Source organism: Amblyomma maculatum, unplaced genomic scaffold, assembly GCF_055883805.1.
Source record: "Amblyomma maculatum isolate TAMU_Amacu unplaced genomic scaffold, ASM5588380v1 scaffold_13, whole genome shotgun sequence".
NCBI classification, from domain to species: Eukaryota; Metazoa; Arthropoda; class Arachnida; order Ixodida; family Ixodidae; genus Amblyomma; species Amblyomma maculatum.
The window spans coordinates 7,800,913-7,820,100 of record NW_028146738.1 but is presented as its reverse complement, the minus strand read 5'-3'; the positions used below and the strand labels follow the sequence as shown (position 1 = coordinate 7,820,100).

Here is a 19,188-nt window from a genome sequence, read left to right as displayed (position 1 = left end):
TTGTTAGCGCCGAGGCGGACGCCTTTCAAAGAAGGGAGTAATGCCGTATTCCTAATGAATTTCGTAGTGCCGTCATGTGGCTGTACTGCAGTACCGGATGTTTTAGCTAGCCTTAGCCATACTAGTGACTCTGGTGCTGTCTTTCTCGAGTTCCCGGCAGCTTTGCCACGTCCCAGTGCCATGTCACAGTGATTAAACCTACCTTCTGAATTACATTGGCTGCTCTGACTGACAGTGACATTTGGCATGCTTGAAAAGCATGCCGCTTTATGTCTCCCATTGCCTGGCGCGATCAGCATGCCATTCTATTTTGCGTTCGCCGCCATAGCTGGCACTTCATGCACACGTACATTTATGCTCGTGTTCCTCGATTCATCGCTTTGTGCAGTTTTTCTTTGAGATCGAGATGCCAGAAAACAGTAGAATATCACCGTGCATAAAACGAGCCTTTGGAAGCCGTCAGGAACGGGCACGAAATAAAGACCAGACGACGTCGGCCACAAGCGTGCTGTCGAAACCTGTGTTACAGCCGGTGCCAGACTTGTTAGATGTGCAGGGAACATCAACCGCACTGCCCAATGAAGACACTGCCAGTTCAATTACAGCACGAATTGCATCCTGGATCATGGTACTCCACGTGTTGACACTGCCACTGCATAGTACCCTACGGCAAAGCCGGCAAAATATCTTAAGTGGCCAGTGCAAAATCCTTTGACAGAGAAGTCACCTACCCAACACGAGTTTCACCTCGGCATCAACGTGGAAGGCGATGCCAGTACTGACTTTGTGATTGTGGACATGAAAGTGTTAAGCAATTTGCTTGCACACACGAAGCGCAGAGCCTGCGACGAGATCGCGAAGACGTGAGCGGTCAACCACTTGAGTGTCACAACGAACCTTTTCAGGGTCACACAAAAGTGTTTCATGGTGGGGCTCGGACCTCTTTGGCTCCGGACTGCTAGTTCCCTCAAGAAACTTTCAGGGATTAAATACTGTGCTTGCAACTGGGCACACCTAGCCCCGTGCTCTCGTCGGCCAAAAAGAGTTCAACCCATAACTTCATGCAAATATCTTTTGCAATTTCACCATGCACAGATATTCAACATTCTTCAAAATGTTTCCTTGGATGGAATGGTGTTTTGCAGGGCGACAGATAATGAACATTCAAATAAAATTTCCAGTTGAATATTCCACCTAAAATTTTGTGCAGTCAGTGTCAAAACCTCAAAATGCAATTTTCTCAACTTTATATTTTTTGCCAACATGACTTGCCTTACGGAACTTTCATTATCTTATTGTGGTATAATTCTATTAGGTTTTATCCTCCTGAATTCAGGGAGAATTGAACTGTGCAGCCATGCCACTTTTATGTTGCTAGGTACATATCAAATTTTGGTTACAGTAATGTCAGGCTGACAGTATAAGCATTCGTGTGGCGGTTAGGACCGTACGTACCTCCATACATACACACTCAAGCATGTGTGAAGTGTAAATCTGATGTCTGCGCTTGCTGGCATTTTACGCAGTTAACATTTGTGATGAGCAGGCTTCTGGAACGGCTGGAAGTTATGGATTCAACAGAGGCTGGCTCTTTTGGCAACTCATAGGTCGGACATGTCCACATCGGCTCTCAAGAGTCCGTGCAATCCCAACTTCCATCGGACCACCTCCAAATTACCAAGCAAAGATCAGAGATGACAGGAGTCTGACAATACCAAGTTTTTGACGAACGGACCACTGCTTTTTTAATTATAGCCACAATTCCATCGACTACGCCAGCATCAGGCTTAGCATGGCAGCAGAGGTGCAGGACTGCGAGTGCTGGCAGGCGGCGACAGCCACTGTGGGGGCGAGGATCTAGATAAGAGGTCCATCTAGGCCAACATTTGGATCAAGAATGGACGGTACCCAAGGCCACGATTTATCGATGGACACTACACTGCGCCCGAACCTGTCTCCACCTGACAGGAAAACAGGCGGGATGCCAGGTGCCAAGACCAGCAACGCCAAAGATACAAATTCCATGGACAGCGCCTTTCAAGGCAAGCAGAAGATCATAGTTTCTAGACTATGGCAGAAAAAAGCAAAAAAAACAGGAGCGGCAGGGCAAGATTACCGAGAATACGACAGGAAACGCTCAAGTGGGCAAGACGGCGACAATGGTGCTGCCAGCCAAGATGACCCCTACGGCGGGACATGACTCCAAGATGGCAAGCGGCGCGGAGACCAGCCAGGAAGGCCGCGGAGGTAGCACCACAATGCAGAACTCCAGCCAAGGTCACGGTGCAGCTGGCGCGCCTGCTCCAAGTGGGTGCTATGGACTCGGTGGGGAGGGAGCGTGAAATTCAAAGCATATTAAAGGCCCGTCAGACTACTGCCGATGAATGATGCATAGATAATCTTCAGACCCCAGCAGGGCCTGGTAGTGAAGAACTTGATGACACCCCAAGTGGCTAGCATTATCGTGTGTGCCTGTGGAGGTCCACAGGATTTTCGTCTAAGACTTGTTGGTCCATTTCCGACCGGGATCCGACATCAGTCAACAGCACCCCAGACATGCAGATAGCAGAGCACATGATGAGCAGATGAGCATCTGCAGCTTGAATTTCTAGGAGACCACTCGGTCAATGCCTTCATGACTACACCAGAAGAGTACTTCAAAGGGGTGGCCCACAGCATCAACTCAGGGTCAACAGAGCAAGAATGGAGAACCTGTTCGTCAGGACCCAGGGTGTGAAAATAATCGCAGCTGGGCAAGTCCAAGTCGGCCCTCATTGTCATTGAGGGGCCAGTCGTACCAAAGTGAGTGTACTACTATGGGGCAGATGCCATGCAATCCGTACAAGCCAGCGAAGCATTTTTGCACACCTGCCAAAAGCCAGAACACCGAGCAGATGTATGCCCGAACACGTTTATCAGCGCATGCAGAAGATCCACCAAGCAAGATCTGGAGGAGGGTCACGAGTGCGAACCCTAATGCGCTCTCTGTGGGGGAGCACACGAGACCGGAGCCACTGGCTCCCGACGCAAGCTCAAGGAGATCATAAAGAAAACACACGGCCACGGCAGAGCTGCACAGAGATGAGGGGCATCATGAAGAAGCATCAGAGGTAGTTAGTTTGGATGGGGAGGAGGAGACATAGCGTAGGCGTTCCAGGTCCATTCCAGGTCGGAGATTAAGGCGGAACCCAAGAAGCCAGCACAGAAGAGCAAGCCAGGCGTCTGAGAGAAGAAGAGACAAGATCTTGATCAGGTGAGTTTGCCAGCACTGGCCTCCCAAAAACAGCTGGAGGAGTAGAGAACAGAAATTCTTGTCGAGCTAAAAGGAATTAGAAAGGAGAACACATTAGGAACAATTAGATCAGATGCAGAAGCACACTAACATTACACAAAACAAGTTCAAAAAATCCACACCCTCAGTAAATCAGACTACCGAAGCCATAGGAAGGATAGTAGAGGAGAAGCTAGCACACCTGCTCCCATACATAATTGAGCAAATCATGAAAGCCATGGAGCAAGTCACAGCCTATATAAAGCAAAAGTTCCAGGTGATGCATATCAAGATGACCAAACTGATTAGGAAGCAAACACCAGCCATCACAGTAAGAGAAAGGGCTGAGAAGCCACACCACAGGCCCGGACTGACCAGATTGCAATCTGAGTCCGATCATGACTAGACACCAGAAGGCGAAGCAAGACCACCTAGAGATGTGGCAGTGAAATTGTAGGAGCATCAGATGCAAGAAGGGGATGCTGTCACAGCTGCTGACCTCGCAAGCGGAACCATCGGCTGTGATAGCCCTACAGGAGGCAGGCAGTTCCCTTTAAATTCACGGGTACGAGGTCTTTGCTGCCAATGGCGAGCTGGAAGGTGGCGACAATGTTGGAGAAGACTTATGGCCAATGCAAAGGAATTGAAACACCCCACCTGGTGGAGGTGGTTCAAAAGGGTGACAAAAAAACGGCACTTTAGTTCTAAATGAATACAGCCCCCCCCCCTCCCTAGTGGAAGATAGACTTTGACAGGCTCCTCGAAGAAGCATTGAACTTGGCAAGAGGACATCAGCTAATTATATTAGGCGATTTTAATGCAAACGACCCGAACTAGGATCTTGTGCGACTGGACAAGAAAGGCCACATCATTAGAGAACTAATAGACAGGCATGAATTGGTACTGGTAAGGGACCCGGAAGTGCCCACAAGGACAATACCCCGGACCTTACAATGGTCAAGAACTTCGGCGACGTTGAGTAGATAAACATGCTTAACGGTCTGGGTAGTGATCACCATATAGTGAGCACAACCATCCGCATGTACAAGATTAGGCGTCAAATCGGTGCAGCCACGATTATAAACTGGCACAAGTTCAGAGAAACGCAGAACCAAGGCGAGATCGAGGATGTTGTTAGCTGTAGCGGGGTACTACGGGAAAACAAGATATACACAATAGACAAACACAAATGAGGCCCCAAAAATAGACGCCCATCTCCCTGTGGGAAGGTAGAAGGGGACTTAGGAAGATGGAAGAAACAGAGGCACATCGAAAGTTTAGGCTGAAGACCGTCGAGATCAGACAGAAGGCTGCGAAGTGCACCGAACAACAGGCGAGAGCCAACTGGGGCCAATTCTGCGAATCACTGCAGGGGACACTCAGCACTTCCCAGACATGGTGAATCCTAAAAGCCATCATGGACCCCACACCAAGACCAAGTGAGAGGGACAGAAGTCACTGGAGTGGCTGCTACACACATTCCTAGGCACGAAGAAGAATGTGATCAAGGCCATCTATGACAAATGCTACGGAGTAGAGCTAGAGGATCCATCTCCAAACGCAGAATACAAAGGAGTCCCAAATCTGAAAATGGACAGGCCGATCACAGAGGAAGAAGTCCAGATGGCAATAGCCAGTGCCACTTGAAACACTGTGGCTGGCGACAACAAATCACTGATGGCATAATTCGGAACATGAGCAACAGAAATATCAAGGCAATGGAAGATTTCATGAACAAGCATTGGGAAGCAGGAAGGATGCCAGCGCAGTGGAAACACTTGGTGGTCAAAATGATCCCGAAACCAGGTAAGAAATTGGCAATAGAAAATTTGAGGCCCATTTCTTTAACTTTGTGCCTGGGGAAGATTTTCGAGAAGGTTGTCAACAAAAGACTGCAAAATTACTTGGAGAGCGCTTAGATGCCAGACACCATGTTTGGCTTCAGGGAAAAGCTATCAGCCTAGGACGTTCTCCAGTAGAAAAAAAGAAGACGTCCTGAGAGTTATCCCATGCTCAGCAGAACACGTGGTTTTGGCAGTGGACATTAAAGGTGCATTTGATAATGTTAGTCACAAGGGGATCTTGGACAGTCTGGTAGACACGAATTGTGGAACCAGCCTACGAGTGCATTCAGAGCTTTCTGAATAACCAGACAGGCAACATAAAAACAGACACCTTTTCTCTGCCCAAGGGACGCCTCAAGAAGCAGCCATTTCGCCCACACCCTTCAACGTGGCAATGATTGGCCTGGCCAGGCGACTCGAGAAGATGGAGGGCATTCAGCACGCTGTCACGAATGACGTCCTGAACGACCACAGGATCACTCGGGGAGAAGGAAGTGAAATTGCAAGAAGTAGCATCTGTCACAGAAGAATATTGTCATGGACAACAGGGCTAGACTTGACTAAAATGACGGGATGAAGCTGTACCAGCAGGCGAAGTCCGGCACACAGCACGCGAGAGTCAACTTCAGTGTCCTCTTCTTCCAGGCGCAGCAAGAACATGGGGACACCAGGTGGCATTACTCCCCCTCTTAAAAAAAGAGATAAGGGACGGAGCGCGAGCGATGGCCACTGTAAGCGAAAAGAAAGACCAGCACATTGACAGCATAGATAACGGAGGCGGGGTAAGATGCCCTACGCGACAACGAAACAAGCGCATAGCGCACTACCGCGTGAAATAGGGCTTCATGCGGACAACGTGCACGATCTCGGAGCGTGGTTGCCGACGCGAGGGCTGCACAGTACCCACTGGAAGAACTTCGTAAGTCACTTCCGTGACTCGGCGCAGAACTTCGTAAGGTCCAAAGTAACGAGAAATCAGTTTATCGCACAAGCCGGGCCGACGCACCGGGGTCCACACCCAAACTTTCTCTCCAGGATGGTATGCGACGTGTCGATGACGGAGGTTGTAGCGGCGTGCATCCGTGCCCTGCTGTTGTTGAATGTGAATGCGGGCAAGTTGACGTGCTTCCTCAGCGCGCTGAGCAAACTGCTCGGCGTCTGGCGTGAGTGGATGATCATCTGTGCAGCTCGGAAGCATGGCATCCAACATCGTCTGAACGTCACGTCCGTAGACTAGGCGAAATGGTGTAAAACGCGTCGTCTCTTGGGTGGCCGTGTTGTAGGCATATGTGATGTAGGGGAGAATTTCATCCCAGTTTTTGTGCTGCGAGTCTATGTACATTGCGATCATGTCGGCGATGGTTTTGTTGAGTCTCTCCGTGAGGCCATTCGTCTGCGGGTGATATGCAGTAGTTTTTCGGTGGCTGGTATGACTAAGCTCGAGCACATCGTGCATGAGCTGTGCCGTAAACGCGGTGCCTCGATCGGTTATGACTAGGGACGGTGCACCATGACGCAACACGATTTGCTGCATAAAGAATTGGGCGATCTCAATTGATATGCCCCGCTGCACTGCCTTGGTTTCCGCATAACGTGTGAGATAGTCAGTCGCGACTATAATCCATTTGTTACCCATCGATGACAGCGGAAATGGGCCCAGTAGGTCGATGCCGACTTGGTCAAACGGCGACCGAGGTGGAATAATAGGTTGGAGCAAACCCGCGGGCTTGAGAGGAGGCACCTTTCGATGCTGACACTCGCGGCAGCCTCTGACGTAGCGATGGACGGCGTCAGAAAGTTTAGGCCAATAATAGGCTTGACGAACTCGAGCGAGTGTGCGTGCAAAGCCCAAGTGGCCGGAGGTGGGCTCATCGTGGCAAGCAAAAAGGATATCGTCGCGAAGGTCGGCCGGCACCACAAGGAGGTGCGCTCGATCAACAGTGCTGGAGTTTTTCTTGAATAAAACGCCATTCCGAAGACAGAATGCAGACAGGTGCCTTCCAAACTGACGGGGGACGTCAGCAGCGCGACCCTCCAGGTGGTCAATGACAGGCCGAAGTTCTGGGTCAGCTTGCTGTCGGGTCATTATATCTGAGGCATTCACTAGTCCAAGAAAACCTCTGTCATCCGTGACGTTATCGACAAATCCGATGGGTGCCCGGGAGAGTGCATCGGCATCTTCATGCTTCTGACCAGATTTGTACACAATGGAGTAATCAAATTCTTGGAGGCGAAGGCTCCATCGTGCTAGGCGCCCTGATGGGTCACGGAGATTGGCCAGCCAACACAAAGAATGGTGGTCAGTAACGACTTTAAACGCACGGCCATAGAGGTAAGGCCTAAATTTCATAGTTGCCCACACAACCGCGAGGCATTTCTTTTCTGTAGTGGAATAATTTGTTTCAGCGCGGGAGAGCGTGCGGCTGGCATACGCAATGACCCTTTCCACGCCAGCTTGGTGTTGTACGAGTACAGCGCCAAGGCCGATGTTGCTGGCGTCGGTGTGGACTTCGGTGGCAGCGTCTTCATCAAAGTGCGCAAGAACAGGGGTAGTTTGCAGTCGTCTGCGCAGCTCCGCAAAAGCCTCCTGTTGTTCGGCGGCCCACACGAACTGTGTATCATCCCGCGTGAGGCGGGTCAGGGGTGCGGCTATCTTGGAAAAGTCGGCGATGAAGTGGCGGTAGTACGCACACAAACCCAGGAAACGTTTTAAACTCCTCTTCGTGCCAGGAACGGGAAATTTGGCTACAGCGGCAGTTTTGTCGGGGTCTGGCCTAACGCCTGCGGCACTTACAAGATGACCGAGAAACTTCAATTCTTTGTAGCCAAAGTGGCACTTCTCGGGCTTGAGCGTCAAGTCAGCTGACCGGAGGGAGTCTAATACTGCGCGAAGGCGTTCGAGGTGTTCTCCAAAGGTTTCAGAGAACACGACAACGTCGTCGAGATAAACTAAACAGATTTGCCATTTGAGGCCGGCGAGAACGGTGTCCATCATGCGCTGAAAAGTAGCCGGCGCTGAACATAGGCCGAATGGCAGCACTTTAAACTCATACAGTCCATCTGGGGTGACAAAAGCTGTTTTTTCGCGGTCCCGCTCATCGACCTCAATCTGCCAGTACCCGCTCTTCAAGTCAATGGAGGAGAAGTACTGGGCACGGCGAAGCTTGTCGAGCGAATCGTCGATACGGAGCAGCGGGTAGACGTCTTTTTTAGTGATGTCGTTCAACTTTCGATAATCAACACAGAAGCGAAGGGTACCATCCTTTTTTTTCACCAGCACGACAGGGGACGACCACGGACTGTTGGAGGGTTGGATGACACCATCACGAAGCATCTCCTGAACCTGTGTCTGAATCGCTTCACGTTCCGTCGTTGAGATGCAGTACGGCTGCTGGCGTATAGGGCGGGCATCATCGGGAGTAATTATGCGGTGCTTCACAAGAGGCGTTTGCCGAATTTTCGATGACGTCGCGAAACAAGCACTGTATTTTAGAAGGAGAGAACGCAGATCGTACTGCTGTGTCTCCGAGAGGTCTGTACTAATATCCAGACGATCAAGGGATGGGCGCACATTTTCAACTTCTCCGAACGTAAAACATTCAGAAACGTCCGCTAAGGCGTCGGCGAATGCGATTGCAGTAGCGCGGAAAAGATGGCGGGGTTCGTTCGTAAAGTTAGTCACCAGGAGCTTAGATCGGCCGTTACGCAGATGGATGAGACTCCGCGCCGAGGTGACGCCGTGGGTGAGCAAAAGGGACTGGTTGCCCTCAGCGACCGCCGTTCCGTCACGTAGTTCATCGCAGTTAACAGTCACAAAAACACTAGAACGTGGAGGAATAGAAACGCTCTCGGCGGAAATTCGAAGAGGGACACGGCTTTGGCGGTCTGCGGTGTCAGTATCATCAGCTTTCTCGGTCGAAAAGGTCACGGTGCGCTTCCGGAGATCGATAATGGCCCCATACTCCCGGAGAAAATCGACACCAAGGATACAGTCGCGGGAGCAGTCAGGTATCAAGAGGCAGCTGACAACAAACGTGGAGTTGCGAATTTGGACTCTCGCCGTGCACTGACCGCTCGGAGTTACATGTCCGCCAGCGGTTCGAATCTGCGTGCCAGACCATGGCGTCATCACTTTCTTTAGAAGCGCCGCTAGCTTCCCGCTTAAAATCGAAAAATCAGCACCAGTGTCTACCAATGCACTAACCTTATAGCCGTCGAGGAGCACGGGTATATCCAACGAGAGTCTATCTTCACGTGTACGAACTGTCGTCGGGGCCGTCAAGTCGCGGTCACTCACGGGTCGCGTTGTCGGGGGGTCTTCGTCGCGTCGATTTGAAGCGGACTCGCCCCCTGAGGTCGCTGTCTTTAGTTTTACCGGCTCGGACTAGGTGACCGTCGCTGCGCCATTCCGGAGGAGCTGGGCTGCGAGGATGTCGGCGTGGAGACGGAGATCGTGACTGTCGTCTAAAAGTTGGCGCCATGCGCTGCTGGGCTACGTAGTCCTCAATATCCCGGGGTCGTTGGCCTAAAGGAGGGCTACGCATGTCGATGGGGAAACCCTTCAGTCCCAGTTGTCGATATGGGCACTGTCGATACAGGTGACCAGCTTCTCCGCAGTGGAAGCACAGGCGCTGCCGATTTGGGGCACGCCACAGGTCTGCCTTTCGCTGGGGTGGTCGGCGGTTGTCGATGTACGGCTCGGGGTGGGCTGAATGCAGTGAGCCTTGGTCGGGTGGCAGTAATTGCGTGGAATCAGTCGGGGGACGTCGCAAGATGTCCACATACTTTGGCCGACAGGACTCGGTGGAAAAGGATGGCGGGTTAGCAGCTGGTACCGAAGGCCGAAGTGCTTGCTGGAGTTCTTCTCGGACAATACTGGCGACAGAGCCGACCGTCGGCTGGGGAGCACCGAAAAGCTTCTGGAGCTCTTCACGCAAAATGGAGCGGATGATTTCGCGAAGAAGATCTGGACTAGTCCCGAAGGCCGAATGCGGCTCCGTGAGCGAAGCGGCGAGTACCGGCCTGTCGTAGGTCGCAGACCGCTGCTGGAGCATCCTTTCCATCGTGATTGCTTCCGAAACAAACTCGGCAACTGTGCTCGGCGGGTTGCGCACGAGCCCAGCGAACAGTTGTTCCTTAACGCCGTGCATGAGATGGCGCACCTTTTTCTCTTCGGGCATGGCCGGGTCAGATCGTCGGAACAGCCTAGTCATGTCCTCCACGTACATGGTTATGGTCTCATTCGGCATCTGTATGCGAGAGCGTAAGGCCCTTTCCGCTCGTTCTCGGCGATCCGGGCTGATGTAGGTGTCCAGGATGCAGCGGCAGAACTCGCGCCACGATGTCAGGGCGCCTTCACGATTCTCGTACCAAATGCGAGCGCCATCTTCCAGGCTAAAGAAGACGTTCCTCAGCTTTGCGGCGTCGTCCCACTGATTAAATGCGGCGACCCGTTCAAACTGGGCGAGCCAGTCTTCGACGTCTTCCGTCTGACAGCCGTGGAAAGCCTTAGGCAGTCGTGGGCTCTGTAGAGTGTAGTACGTTGGAGTTTGCATGACAGGTCGAGGGGCGGCTGCGGTGGTGAATTCCAACGGCCCGTGCTCAGGTGGTAGGCCTAGGTTCCTCCGGCTAGCGCGGTGAACAGGAGTGTCGATTGGCACAGGACCTGAATCCTGGGTATGTGGAGGAGTGCGGGACATATACTGGGATCGATACCCTGCGCCGACACCAAAATATGTCACGGACAACAGGGCTAGACTTGACTAAAACGACGGGATGAAGCTGTACCAGCAGGCGAAGTCCGGCACACAGCACGCGAGAGTCAACTTCAGTGTCCTCTTCTTCCAGGCGCAGCAAGAACATGGGGACACCAGGTGGCAATATCTAATGCAGAGGGGCTTGGAGAGCTCATAAAAAAAATCAGAGCTGATCGCATTCTGGAGAGTGAAAGGCAACCAATCTGTTCTCACAGACCAAGGCCAGAAGCTCGAGATCTGGCTACAAGGAGAGAGTGCCCAAAAAGCAACCGTGAGGATCCTGGGGATGTGCCACAAATCAAATCAAAAGTGCCAACACACACTTAATTTGCTTGAGACTGCGACCCAGCAGGTCGTCAGAATAGCTTCATCATCATCATCAGCCTGATATACCCACTGCGGGGCGAAGGCCTCTCCCATATTTCTCCACTTAACCTGGTTCTGTGCTAGCTGCATCCACTTTGACCCCTGCGAACTTCCTAACCTCATCCACCCCCCTAACTTTCTGCCGCCCCCTGCTACGCTTTCCTTCCCTTGGAATCCAGTTTGTTACCCTAAGGGACCATCGTTTATCTTCTCTTTGCACTACATGTCCTGCCCATTTCTTAATTTCCACTAGAATGTCATGTAACATGAGTTATTTCTCTGACCCACTCTGCACGCTTCCTACCTCTTAACGTTACCCCTACTGTTTTTCGTTCCATAGCCCTCCGAGTTGTCCGCAACTTAAGTAGAACCCTTTTGGTTAGCCTCCATGTTTCAGCCCCATAGGTGAGTACAGGTAAGATGCAACTGTTGTATACTTTCCTCTTGAGTGATACCGGTAAGCTGCTAGTCATCATCTGCAAGTGCTTGCCAAATGCGCTCCATCCCAATCTTCTTATTTCCTTTTCATGGTCTGGATCTGCGGTTACTACCTGTCCTAAGTAGACATATTCGTCTACTACTTTAGCTTGGGTGACCTACTAGAACAGCTTGGGTGACCAGCAAAAAAATGGGGACGACGAAGCTGGACACTCAAACTGGTCCAGAGCCTTATGATTAGCAGAGTAGCATATGCGCCACCCTACTTTAATATTGTTATGTTAGGCGATGCATGCGTTGATATGCAATAAAAAAGAAGAATCTGTAGTTTCTGGCAAAGACGACGACGTTCGAGCAGTGTCGACTGGTGCCTGCAGAAAAGGCCTGTTGTGTGAAAGCCTTGTCTCCTGTATCCGCTCTGAAACCTCGAGCTGAACTACACCCCATAACATCTTGGTGGAGACGCTTTCGATCCCCTTGCTAAAGCTACTAGTGTTTCCACGGCAGAAACCTGGATTTGCACAGTGGATGCCATCTCCCCGAGCTCACCCCACCAACTGCCCCAGTAAGCATGGCATCCCAGGACGCATCACCCGCTTTGCAAACTCCACCTGCCCCCATGGTCTTAACCAAAATCCGCCATCCACCTATTTTTAACGGTGAAGACAAGACGAATGTTGAAGATTGGCTCGATGAATACAAAAGGTGCAGCAAGAACAACCTGTCGGATGCTAGCATAATGCTTGCCAACATCACCTTCTACCTAGCGGTAATGGCAAAGACCTGGTTTACCAACCACGAACAGGAGATGTTGGGACATCTGCAAACAAAAACTTCTGCACTTGTTCGGCAAGCCGATTGGGCGAGCTCTAGCAGCCAAAAAAGAGCTGGCTACTCGTGCTCAATCGTCAACCAAATCATACCTCGCCTACATACAGGACGTCCTCGCCCTGTGTCAAAAGGTGAACACCTCCATGACTGAAGATGATAAATTGGGCCATATACTTAAGGGTATTGCTGATGACGCATTCAAAATATTTTTCTGCAACGACTGCTCTATGGTGGACTCAGTCATGCAAGTCTGTCGCCGTTTCGAACAGGCGAAGCAGCGCTGCATCGTCCATCGGTTTGAGCGCCTTCCCAACATGGCGACTACATCCTCATGTGACGATCTGCCCACTTTGCAGCAGCCTTCAAGTCAGAACAACCTCACTACCATTGTCTGCAGAGAAATCGAGGCCTTGACTTCTGTAACACTTACATCAACTCCTCCACAGCCAACAATAGCTATGATACAGGCTGTCGTCCACAAAGAATTTGCCAATGTGGGCCTCGTCTCCAATCCTACCACGCCATCCCCTGCACCACAGCCAATACCAATGGTTGCTGCTGCTGCTACCACAAGACAGCCCTACACACAGCGCTACCCTACCCGCAATCCTGCGCAGTGGGGCACATCTGACGATAGGCCTATTTGCTTCATCTACTGTTGGGCTGGCCATACGTCCCGCTATTGCCGCAGCCGCCCGGCTCCCCCTTCTCGCCCCTATTAGTCCTGTCCGCCATGAATACTATGCCCCACGGCACGTTTCTGCCACTCCAGCACAGCTTCGTAACGAGAACATTGAGCAAGCCCGTCGTCCTAGCCGTTTGCCATCGCTTCAAGCCCACAGTTTCCGATCACCTACTCCTTGCCGCAGCTTGTCCCCAACGTACCAAGGCCCCTACTCGGGAAACTAGGCAACGCAGCCGCTGGACGTGACGCTGCGTTACCAACCTGGACAGCCAACTGTGTTTTGATCTTCGCACCACACCACAACCTGATCAATGTCCTCGTAGAGCTATTAAAGAACAGTACCATCGGGGATCAGCTTTCGCCATCAGCTTAGCCCTTGATAAATTCGCAGCTATATTTGAGTCCCTGTTCCCGCTCTCATTGACACTGAAGCCCACATTTCAGTCCTTAGTTCTTTGTTCCGCAAACGCCTAAAAAAAAATTCTTAAGCCCGCTAACACCTCTACAGTTCGTTTTGCTGATGGCAAAAATGCTACCATCATTATAATGTGCACTGCACGCATTAGCATCGCCAGCCACCACGTCCCTGTGCTCTTCGCCATCCTTACTACTTGTCAAGACGTCAGGCCTAAATTTTTTAACAGCCCATTACCCTCTTATTGACTGTTCCTCCGGACTTCTGTGCCTAGCCCTGCCCCATTGTGTTCACAACCCTAGTGCTGACCATTCCCAGCCTCGCCTCCGCTCCAGTACATTTACTCGCCTACCTCCCGAGGCGGCAGTACACGTGCCCATGTCACCTTTTCCTTCCCTTCCCGACGGTGACTACGTTGTCAACCCCATCGCCGACATCACTCTACAGCGCAACATTGCCCTACCTCATAACAATGCACACGTCGCAAATAACTTCACCTAGATTCCCGTACTCAACTTCAGCATGTCTTCGCAAGTTCTCCCGGAGGAAATTTTTCTTGCTGAGCTGTTACCTTTGTCCAACTATACTATATCATCAGTGCTGTCCGACCATCACGCCGAGGTACCTGCCCAACCAGTCCCATCATAGTCCGGAGGAATGCATCTCAGCCACGGTTGCCTCTGACCTGCGTCCCAAATATGCCAGTGCCCTTGCCGGCCTTTTGCGGTCATACAGCGACATTTTTGATTTCGGTCACGGATCCCTGGGCCAAACGTCCCGTCACACATCGCATTGATACTGGAGATGCCCGCCCTATTCAACGACAGCCTTACAGAGTTGCTCTTTCCCAATGCCGAATCATTCAGGAAGTAGAGAAAATGCTGGCCAGCAACATTATTGAGCCGTCGAGCAGCCCCTGGGCGTCTCAAGTAGTACTCGTCAAAGAGAAAGAACAGCTGGAGGTCTTGCGTAGATTATCGACACCTAAACAAGATAACAAAGAAAGACATGCACCCTCTTCCTAGGATCGATGACGCCCTCAACTGCCTGCATGGTGCCAAATACTTCGCTTCTCCATCGACCTCCAATCTGGATATTGGCAGATCTCTGTTGACGAAAAAGATTGTGAAAAGACGGCTTTTGTCACACCGGATGACCTCTATCAATTCAAGGTGATGCCTTTTAGCTTATGTAATGCCCCTGCGACCTTCGAGCGCATGATGGACTCCTTACTACGTGGGTTCAAATGGACCACATGTCTGTGCTACCTCGATGTCATCATATTTTTATCAACCTTTGAGGGCCACCTCCATCGTGTTTTGGCTATTCTTGGCATCTTCCGAAGAGCTGGCCTTCAGTTGAACTCCAAAAAGTGTAGCTTTGGTCGCCGGGAACTTAGGTCCTAGGACATTTGGTCAACACCCATAGCATCCAGCCGGACCCCGACAAAATTCGCGTTGTGTGTGGTTTTCATATACCGAAATCTTGCAGCGACGTGCGTAGCTTCCTCGGACTTTGCTAATATTTCCGGCGATTTGCACCAAACTTCACGGAAATCGCTCGTCTACTTACACAGCTTCTGAAAAAAGAGGTCTCTTTTTCCTGGGGCCACAATCGGCCGCCTTCACCACTCTTATTGGCCACCTCACTGGTCTGCAAGTAATGGCTCACTTCAATCTGTCAGCGCCCATAGAAGTACACACCGACGCAAGTGGTCATACGGCAGTGTGCGCCGTCGGTTCTTTTGGCCAGGCCTATACCGCGCAGTCCGCTGATACGTGGCTGCTTGTGACCCCTGTCAACACCGGAAAAAGCCATCATTTTTACCAGCTGGACTTCTGCTGCCGATCGACATCCCCATAGACCCATTTTCTGGAGTGGGTCTGGATCTTTTAGGGCCTTTACCACTGTCTGCATCAGGCAACAAATGGATTGCGGTGGCCACTGATTACACCACACGCAACGCGGTCACACGAGCAGTACCAACCAGTTGTGCAACTGATGTCGCTGCTTTCCTCCTCAACGGCGTCATATTCGTCCATGGAGCTCCCCGCCAACTGCTCACCGACCGTGGTTGTTGCTTTCTTGCACGTATAGTCGACGAAATCCTACGGTTGTGCAACGTTCATCATTCTTTCACAACTGCCTACCATTCACTGACAAACAGGCTTACCGAACGCCTTAACCTAACATTGACTGACATGCTGTCAATGTATGTTTCTGATGATCACCGCGACTGGGACATAACGCTGACTTTTGTAACATTTACATACAATTTGTTGCGCCACGACACTACCGGCTACTGCTCCTTCTATCTTCTATACGGCCGTGAACCTCTGCTTCCTTTTGACAGCCTGCTTCATTATATCGCCACTGCCAGCTCATGCTCGTGAAACCATAGCCCAAGCTGATGCTGCCCGCATTGTTGCTCGCAACCAACTCGCAGCCTCCCAGAAACTTCGCTATGATTTCTGTCATCGCAACACCCATTATTCTTGTGGGTCTCTCGTGCTGCTTTGTACCCCAGCTTGCCACATTGGCCTCTCGGAAAAACTTTTGCCCACTTATACAGGACCCTACCGTATTTTACGACAAGTGACTCCAGTGACATACGAAATTGTGCCTTGAATCCCGCACGCCATACCTCTACACCACGCACCGAAACGGTCCATGTTGCACGCCTAAAGCTGTACTACATGGACGAGGGTTTGGACGATAGTACGTACCGGGACGGTGCTTTTCAGCCGGCGGGTAGTGTTATGTTAGGCGATGCATGCGCTGATATGCGCATAAGGAAAAAGAACCTCGGTAGTTTGTGGCGAAGACAACATTCGAGCAGTGTCGGCTGGTGCCTGCAGGAAAGGCCTGTTGTGTGAAAGCCTTGTCTCCTGCATCCGCTCTCTGCAACCTCAAGCTGAACTACACCCCGTAACAATATGACCAAAGAAGAGGAAGACAGAGTGGATGCCATCATCAAAATGGCAATCAAGACCACACTCAAGCTCCCCAAGTACACACTAAACCACAAGCTGGCAGCCCTGCGTTGACACAATACAAGAACAATAATTGGCAGAAGCCCAGATCAAGTCTCATCTGAACAAACTTCTGCAAACAAGGACGGGAAGACGGGTGTTGGAAAAGCTGGGGTAAAGCACTCACCTACAGGCTTATAACAGGACAACAGAGGTATCACGGGAAGCCAGAATTTGGTACGGAGTTCGGCCCCATACCAAAAAACAGACCCCCCCCCTACACCCAGGAAGGAGGCAGGCGAGCGCAGAGTATGAGAAAACATTCGGCCAACAAGTCACGTCAAGGTTCACTGATGCAGCAAAGAGGGCGGTAGCCACGGTCACGGACTGCGAGGGCCGCGAGTCTTACTCCAAAACTGTATGGTCACCGTGGCAGAAATGGCTACATCGCACTGGCCCTTAGGCAGGAAAGAGAAATGGGGGAGAGTGACAAGTCGGATTCTCAATCCACATGCAGAAATTTTCAATGGGGCAAGATACCAAGACAGCACACCAAATCCCGACTTCCACAAGCGAGCCAACAAAACCATACATGCAAACACGTGTGGATTCCGGGGCATGCAGGGATCACGGGAAATTTTTACGCAGAGAGGGTAGCCAGAGGAGGTAAAACCTACCGTGTACCTAACAGTCTCGCATCAGAGGACCTGATTCCGCTTGATCCCAACTACACCATAATACTGCAGCACTACAGAGGCTTGCGGGAAGTACATCCGGAGCTACATAAAAAGTGAGGCCATAGTTCTGAGGCGGCTACAGACGGGCACCTTCATTAATTTACACATATCAAGATGCATCCCACGACATTCAGAGATGAATGCCCATGGTGCGGGAGGACCCCTGCCCTGTACCACATAACGTGGAAATGCAGTGCACATCAATTACAAACCATTCCAAACCAAAATGAAAGGCAGTGGGAGGCTTTGCTGGCCAGCATTGACCAGGAGGTTCAGCTATACCTGGTCACAAGGACTCGCAAGCTGGTGAAAGCCAGTGGTGCCCTGGACTGGGGGAGCCAACCGCTTGTCACCCTCAGCTTAAGAGGTGAAGAAAAAAATCTCCAAGCATTTTATAATTTTCTCACTCACTCACTCACTACTGAGTCGACAAAACGCACTTTGAAGACAGGCATGAAAAATTTCAGTATCTTGGAAATAGGCTGGCCCAATGCGACCAAAGAAGGACACGAAGTTCCGACATGCAAGGTGGCAGACCGATTCGGGTCGATAAATGTTTGTCTGGGATGAACCGGTTACATGCATTCAGCAAGGTGATATTTGCAAGCTTACCAATGGTTATGCATCACTGTGGAAAGACTGCCTTACTCTGTATGAAAAAGTCTGCAACTTTCAGATCGGTTTTTCCTGCCACTCAGTGAACCTAATCTAGAGTTCATGCAGCAGTTGCAGTTGAGACTGAATGCCAATGTTGAACGGAGGCGATCGCCAACTTCACAGGTGAATGTGGCCAGTACCGGTCCCATGGGTGGTGCAGCCTTGCCCATTCCATCACCAAGCAATGGTCACCCTGGTGTAATCGGCTGGGGCCCATGAGGACGGGGCCACCAAGGAATGCCCTAAAAAGCTCCCTGCGCATTGCCCATGACAGTGGTATCAAGGCTTAACCAGAGGTATGTGCGCTGTTTTAGATGGAAGCAGCGCTTAACTATACCACTTTTTATGCCATCATGCTCAAGGTTCTCCCCAGAAATTCTCGACCACAAAAGCAGTTGGACATTTGTTAGCAAACAAAAAAAAGGAAGATAGTATCGGGGGAGCAGGGGATGATGACGATGACGATAATCGCCCTTGATACAGAAGGTTGATTGTAAATCCGTAGTCATTCGTAATCAATCCTGGCTGCATTTCGATGATGGGAAATACAGTTGGCCATGTACAGTGCAATTTCAGTGCACGCTAGAGAACCCCGGGTGAGAGAAATAGTCCATAGCCTACCTCTGCAGCATCCCTCAGCCTCAGATCCTAGTTGTGGCCCAGTGGTTTTGGTCACCTGCCTCTGCTGCGGGAGGTGGATGGTTTGAATCCGCCGCTGGCCAGACTAAAAATTGATACAGACTTCCTCCGACCTTGCAGCCGGGTTCTTCAGGAAGAGAGCCTGGGAGGAGGCTCTTCAGATGTGGCTATGGCTTGTGGAAACTGACTCAGTGTAGAAACTGGTGCATATGTGCAGTCACTGTTCGTGTCCCCGATGTTACCCCTCTCAGTGAGGCCGACACAGATAATGAATAGCCGAGTACATCCTGGTGAATTTGAGCCCGATTTGTTGCCAGAGTAAAAAAGAGCCACATAATGGGCTTCTGCCGTGCTAAGTGAACTTATTGTTGTCTGATAGCAGAATGGATCACTGGCCATTGGCACAGCTATTTGGGACCTATGACCCCTTCCCCAAGCATTTCACCCCAATGAGCTGAGCACCAGGCCGGGAGAAAGCTTGTACCCATTGAAAACTGGTGGGTACTCAGAGGCAGCGGGGATTGAACCTGGTACCTCCCGAATACGTGGCGGATGCTCTACCACAAGGCCATCATCG

The 19,188-nt window shown here is 51.1% G+C and overlaps 1 pseudogene; it reads left to right on the top strand.

Moving 5' to 3' along the window:
- Positions 1-2,159: 2,159 nt before the first annotated feature.
- On the top strand, positions 2,160-18,218 carry LOC146172165 (SOSS complex subunit B1-like; annotated as a pseudogene).
- The last annotated feature ends 970 nt before the right edge of the window (positions 18,219-19,188 follow it).